The following is a 6,740-nucleotide window of genomic DNA, read 5'->3' as shown; positions in this document are numbered from 1 at the left end:
TATATTGATAGACAAAAAATAAAAAGAAACAAATATGTATATTATAAATCTGGACATTATAAAATTAGATCAAATTATTGGCTTTTATTTAAATAAGTATTACAAAAATATTAATTCCTAAAATTATAGTTATCAAAATCGAATCAGTAATTGAGCCGATCAGAAAAGCTATCCAAGGTCTCTCTTAGAGATATAAGTCGTTGGTGCGGAAAAGTCTAGGGCCTTTGCATTACTACACGGCTCTCATGCACAAGCTTCGAATAGTATGGCGCATCAAAGGAGGGTTTGATTTGTTGGATGTGGGGTTTGGGTATTTTTTGGTTAAATTTGATGTTGCTGCGGATTGTGAGAAAGTCATTCTTGGTGGCCCGTGGTTGATAGACGGTCACTACGTTGCAGTAAAGCCATGGGATGTGGATTTTAGGCCATGCGAAAAATCCTTTGGATTAACGCTGGTATGGATTCGAGTCTTGGGACTTCTAATTTGGTGCTACCAGGAACAAGCAATGCTGCGAATTGCTTCTGCAATAGGGGTTCCGGTGAAAGTAGATTTGGCCACTAAGCTTGCAGAAAGAGAAAAATATGCCCGAGCTTGTGTTCAAATTAATCTTGGGTTGCTTGTAATCAAACATATTATAGTGGAGGGTGTGACTCATGAAGTGGAGTACGAGAGTTTAGAGTTGATTTGTGCTATTTGTGCACGGTATGGGCATGATAAATCGTTGTGCATGGAGAAAGAGTCCTTGGAAGGAAACAGAAATTCCTTTGGTGATGGAAAAAATAATGAAGCTCCGACACTAGTGCCACACAACAATCATGAGCTTCATAAAGAGGCTGAATCAGAAGCTCGTGATTTGGGTGAGAATTCTCATAATTTGGGTGAGAAATTAGGAGTTGTTAAAGGGAAGGATGTGGTTACGGAATCATTGGCTCCTCACGTGCCTGATGGTCATGTTAATGAGGCATGCATGAATGATGGAGAGGGCTGGCAACAAGTGCTGCGTAAGGAAAAATTCACAATGGGCCAGTCATCAGGTTTGAAGGACCAAGATGGAAAGCAGCACAAGTATGGTTCGAGAAGGGTTCCAAGGCCCAATTTGCATGGTGATGGAGGCAAATCAATTGGCATTAGGATGGGGAAGCGAGAAAAACATGAAATTGCGCCATCTCCATCGCGCAGAGCTCCTGCATGTCGTGGAATTTCTCTACGGAAGCGTCCTCGGCCTTCCTCCCTGCAGAACTCGCCAGTTGATAAAAATGGTGGTATAACGGAGAAAACCTTAGTAGATGGAAGTATGGCAGGTGCAGTGTTAGGGGGTCCGAAGGTGGCAATTATTGAGGATCAGAGTGTGCCAGCACCGCAGGACAAACCACCTATTGAGGTTGGTAATTCTGTTTAGAGTTTATGTTCTTATTTATTCTGTCCCTATTATTTATGGATAGTTTAAATATGATTGTTTGGAATATTAGGGGTGCTTCTAATAAGTTAGCCCGGGTGCATTGTAAGGAACTTGTTAGAAAATTTAGACATGTTTTCTTTATTGTGGTTGAAACTCACTCCCCTTTTCAGCATTTAAAATTGTTTTGGGAAAGGTTGGGGTATCACTCTGTTGGTATAGTAGAAGCAGAGGGGCATAAGGGAGGTATTTTGGTTTCTATCCTCTATGAAGGGTGTTTGTTGTAAGTTCATTGATGCTTTTGATCAGGGTGTTACTGTTGATGTTCAATTTGATAATTTAATTTGGAGGAGTAGTGGTATTTATGGCAGTCCTCAATTTAATAAAAGGGTTCTCCTTTGGGATTATCTTGTTGCACAATCCATGGTTTTTCAAGGACCTTGGATTGTTCTTGGTGATTTTAATGAAGTCAAATTTTCTCATGAATCTAAGGGCTGTCAATTTTCTCATCAAAGAGCAGACATGTTTGCTACTTCATTAGGGGATAGTGGTTTGTTTGATCTGAAGACTATTGGGAGGCGATTTTCTTGGTACAGAAGGGTAAACAATTATGTTGACGTGGCAAAAAAGCTTGATCGAGTCTGTATAAATAGTAGTTGGTTATCTATCTTTCTAGAGACTTATGCAGAAGTTTTAAATAGGCTTCAGTCTGATCATTGCTCTATTCTGGTGCGTTGTAAAGGTCGTCCTCAGCCTAAAGGGAATTGACCTTTCCGATTTGTTGCTGCTTGGGTTACTCATCCTGGGTATAGGGATATTGTGAATCAGTCATGGTGGTCTGGTAATAGAGGGATTCATGGCAAGCTTTCGGAAGTACAGAAGAATTCACTAGAGTTTAACTCGAAGGTATTTGGTAACATTTTTGTTAAGAAATGTGAATTAGAGCAGCAGATTAATTATTTACAAAAGCGGTTGGAAATGGTGGATAGTATTTATTTGCGTCAGAAAGAACAACAGTTACTTGATGATTATAATAATACTCTAGTGCAAGAAGAGCTCCTCTGGTTCCAAAAGTCCAGAGAGCAGTGGGTAAGGTTCGGGGATAGGAATACAAGATTCTTTCATATTCAAACTCTTGCGCGAAGGAAGCATAATAAGATTTATGGCTTTTTTCTCAAGGATGGAGTGTGGGAAACTGATCCAGAGGTTCTGAGTCAAGAAGCAGAGTCTTTCTATAAAAGCTTATTCTGTCATTTGGATGATGTTGATTTGGGTTGCCTTGGTGATGTGCCTCTTCCTTCTCTGAATGTGGAAGCTTGCAATAATCTTACGGCACCAGTTATTATGGAGGAAGTCAGAACAGCTGTTTTTCACATGAACTCTTTTAAAGCTCTGGGTCCTGATGGGTTTCAAGCTTTCTTCTTCAAAGAATATTGGGAGATCATTGGTCTTGATGTTTGGAAGATGGTTAAGCAGGCATTCTCCGGTGTTACTCTTGATCCGAGAATGTTGGAGACTTTACTGGTTCTTATTCCAAAGGTTGAATCACCGGTATCTATGAAAGATTTCAGACCGATTAGTCTCTGCAATGTAGTTTACAAGATCATCATGAAGGTCCTTGTTAATAGGCTTCGTCCTCATCTTGCGGAGATTGTTGGCCCGCTTCAAGGAGGATTTATTCCGGGACGAGGAACTCCTGACAACATCATTATTGCTCAAGAAGTTCTCCACTTTATGAAGAAGACTAAATCAATGAAAGGCACACTGGCCTTTAAAATTGATCTGGAGAAAGCTTATGACAGAGTTGATTGGAGGTTTTTAGCTCATACCCTAAAGAGCTTTGGTTTTCCTATTCCTACAATTAATTTGATTATGAATTGTGTCACTGTTTCTTCCTTATCTATTCTTTGGAATGGGAATCGTCTGAATGGATTTACTCCTAGTCGAGGTCTTAGACAAGGAGACCCTATGTCACCCTATCTTTTTGTGCTGTGTATGGAGCGATTGGCATGCTTTATTAGTCATCAGGTTGATTTGGGCTTGTGGGAGCCGGTTGCTATTTCTAGAGGGGGACCAAGAATATCCCACTTAATGTTTGCGGATGACTTTCTTCTATTCTGTAAAGCTACAAAGGGACAAGTACAAAATGTGATGTTGGTTTTAGAGACTTTTTGCAAAGCATCTGGGATGAAGATTAATGTGGAGAAGTCTAAAGCGCTTTGCTCCAAGAATGTCTCTGCAACAAGGAAAGAGGTTTTCACTGGGGTATCCTCTATCAGATTTGTCCAAGACTTGGGCAGGTATCTTGGAGTTACCCTTAGCCATTCTAGGGTGACTCGTTCAGCTTTCAATGGTGTCCTAGATAAGATTCGGAGTAGGCTAGCAAGCTGGAAAGGGAATTTACTCAATCGGGCTGGTAGACTCTGCTTGGTTAATTCTATTGCAGCCGCTATTCTCACGTACCAGATGCAGGTCTCTATTTTTCCCAAAGAAATCATTAGTAAATTGGAGTCTATGATGAGGAATTTTCTTTGGAAAGGACAAGTTGATGGAAGATGATTGAATTTCGTTAGTTGGAAGGTACTGGTTACTCCAAAAAAATATGGAGGTTTAGGGTTAGAGATCCTTATTGTGTAAATATTGCTCTTCTTGGGAAGCTAGTTTGGACTTTTTTCCAGCAGCCAAACAAGCTATGGGTCCAATTGTTGGATGCCAAATACCGATAATCTCTATATGACTGTTTTAGTTATCCTAAGAACAAGGACTCTCCCATTTGGAGGTGTCTTTGCAAGGCTTGGGATGTGTTGAAGGATGGGTTTGCTTGGTGTATTGGAGATTTGAACAAGAATTTTTGGTTTTCTAGCTGGAGGAGAGAAGGACGGTTATCTAATGAGATGGATTATGTTAACATTTCTGATTCGAATCTCCGGATACAGGATATTTGGTCGGTTGGTAGGTGGCATTTGGATACTCTTTATTCTCCTTTATCTCAAAATCTAAAAGGTAATATTCTCTCTTACAATCCAGATGAACAAGCAGGTCCGGAAATGAGTTGGTATTGGTGTGGGTCTGCTGCCAAAGTCTATGACTCACACAATGGTTACTTGTGGTTGTGTAAGCAGCTATTTGGTTGGGAGGAGCGGGAGAATCGGCTTTGGCTTTGGCGTCAGCTTGTTCCGGAAAAGCATCAGTTTTTGGCTTGGTTGTGTCTTAATGGGGCTCTTCCTACTGCAAGTTTTCGCTTTAGAAGAGGGATGTCATCATCAGATAGGTGTCCAAGATGTCTTTCTAGCCAGGAATCGGTTTTACATTGTATTCGGGATTGTCCAAAAGCTCAGCTTGTCTGGCATAGGTTGGATATTTTTTGTCATCATTTGGATTTGAAGAACTGGTTCTTGTATCATAGCAGAGAGCATTCGTTCAAGTTCTTTTCGGGACTTTGGTGGATATGGCGAGTAAGGAATAATGACATCTTTAATCCTCATGAGACTTGGCCTCCGAAAAAAGTGATTTGTCTGGCATTATCTTCAGAAAAGGAGCTTAGGAATATTTTTGAGTTACAACGTATGTCCCTTCCCTCTACTCTAAATGGTTTTTGGAATCCCCCATCCATTGGTACTTTTAAGATTAATTGTGATGCTAGTTATTTTGGTTCGGGTGATAGTGTTGGTTTTGCTTGTGTTATTAGAGATTGTAATGGGAGTTGGCAAATGGGGTGTTTGGGAATGATTGAGAGTAATAGTATTCTTCAAGGAGAATTGTTTGCCATTTGGAGACGATATCGCTTAGCTTGGGATGTGAGTCAACGAGATGTTATTTGTGAGACATATTGTGTGGAAGCATTTAATCTTGTTACTCAAGATGGTTTTGGGCTTATTGATCCATTGGTGCTCAAAATAAGAGATATCATGCATTGGAATTGGCGTGTTGACTTTCGTTTGATTATGAGAGATGCAAACACGGTGGCAGATACTATGGCAAAGATGGCGATGAAGTTACAACTTTCACATGTGGAGCTTCTTTCACCTTGGGAGGAATTTAAGAGTAGTCTTAAATGGGACTGTCCCTCTATTTAAGCAGTTCCTTGTTTTGTTTGTTTTGTTTTTCTTTGTTTAGTTTATTTCAGTCACAAAAAAATATAATACAAATATTTATTAAAAAAATAATATTAAAAGATAGGTGAATTCTATCTAACCCTCTCTAAATTAGAGGGTAAATTACCCCTTGTGACATGTATTCTTATTATTAAATGAAATGAAATGAATTGTGTGTATCTGACGCTGCCATGTTTTCATATTGGTCATCCTCATCTATATCCTCTGCATTGTCTTCTTCAATAATGTCATCGACTAATTTGATTCGACATTACACTAATCACAATTACAGGTGAAGCCATAGTCTTCCACCAATTTCTTCTGCTTGCTAGCATAGTTTTCATTGACAGAAAAATAGCCCAAATAGATCTCTCTGCCTTGAAGAATATCATAAATCATCCTAACAATAATGTCAGTATTATTACTGCCATCTGGTGGATTACTATCCACATAATCAAATCTGCAGGCATTGGGAAGACAATCGTGGTTAAAAAAGGAGGCATAGGAGTATATACCATAAGCTCTAATAGACCTCTGGCCATCATTAACAGAAACCAGCTGCATTAAGCCAAAGTTATTGTGCTTGTCCTTGGCCAGAAGCGCGGAAGTGAGTTCCAAAAAAATACATTCTGAAGACCAACGGGAGCAATTGAGCAGAGGGATGAAATAAGAGGGTGTAAGAACTGAGCTGCAGAAATTGTAGCGTCATTAGGAGAATCATAAAGAGAAAGCAAGATTTGAAAGTATGAGGGGGAGATATTGGTAAGATTGTACGTAGCAATGAGAAATTGAGCCTAGACTTGAAGTTCAAGTGGATGTCCAAGAAGAGAAGAATAGAGTTGGCTTGGAAGTGAGACAATGCTTGATAAAATTAAAATTTTTAATAATTTTTATAATTTTAAAAAAAGTTACATCATGATTAATTAATTAAATTAATAAAATTTAGGTTAGATTAAAGTTAAAGTTAATTATGATAAGCCAATTAATTTTATTTCAGTTAATAAAAAAGATATGTTACAAGGGGTAATTTACCCTCTAATTTAGAGAGGGTTGGATAGTATTCACCTAAAAGATATCATATTATAAAAAAATAAGTTATGATTAATAATTTTTTTTTGCCTTTTTTTTAATTTGTAAAAATTTAATATAATTTATAGTTAAATAAAAATATAAATTTATGAATGAATGAATTTAAAATTTAAATTAAAATAAATCAAATAAATATAAATTATTTGGCGAAATGTGATAT

General features: G+C 38.3%; 2 pseudogenes; one reads left to right on the top strand and one right to left on the bottom strand.

The window, feature by feature from the left end:
• Positions 1-5,473, top strand: part of LOC107632844 — a 6,697-nt pseudogene extending 1,224 nt beyond the window's left edge.
• LOC107632845 overlaps positions 5,747-6,740 on the bottom strand; it is a 1,466-nt pseudogene continuing 472 nt past the window's right edge.

This window comes from Arachis ipaensis, chromosome B03 (genome assembly GCF_000816755.2).
Source record: "Arachis ipaensis cultivar K30076 chromosome B03, Araip1.1, whole genome shotgun sequence".
Taxonomy (NCBI): Eukaryota; Viridiplantae; Streptophyta; class Magnoliopsida; order Fabales; family Fabaceae; genus Arachis; species Arachis ipaensis.
The sequence above is the reverse complement of the archived record's forward strand: the minus strand, read 5'-3'. Positions and strand labels throughout refer to the sequence as shown.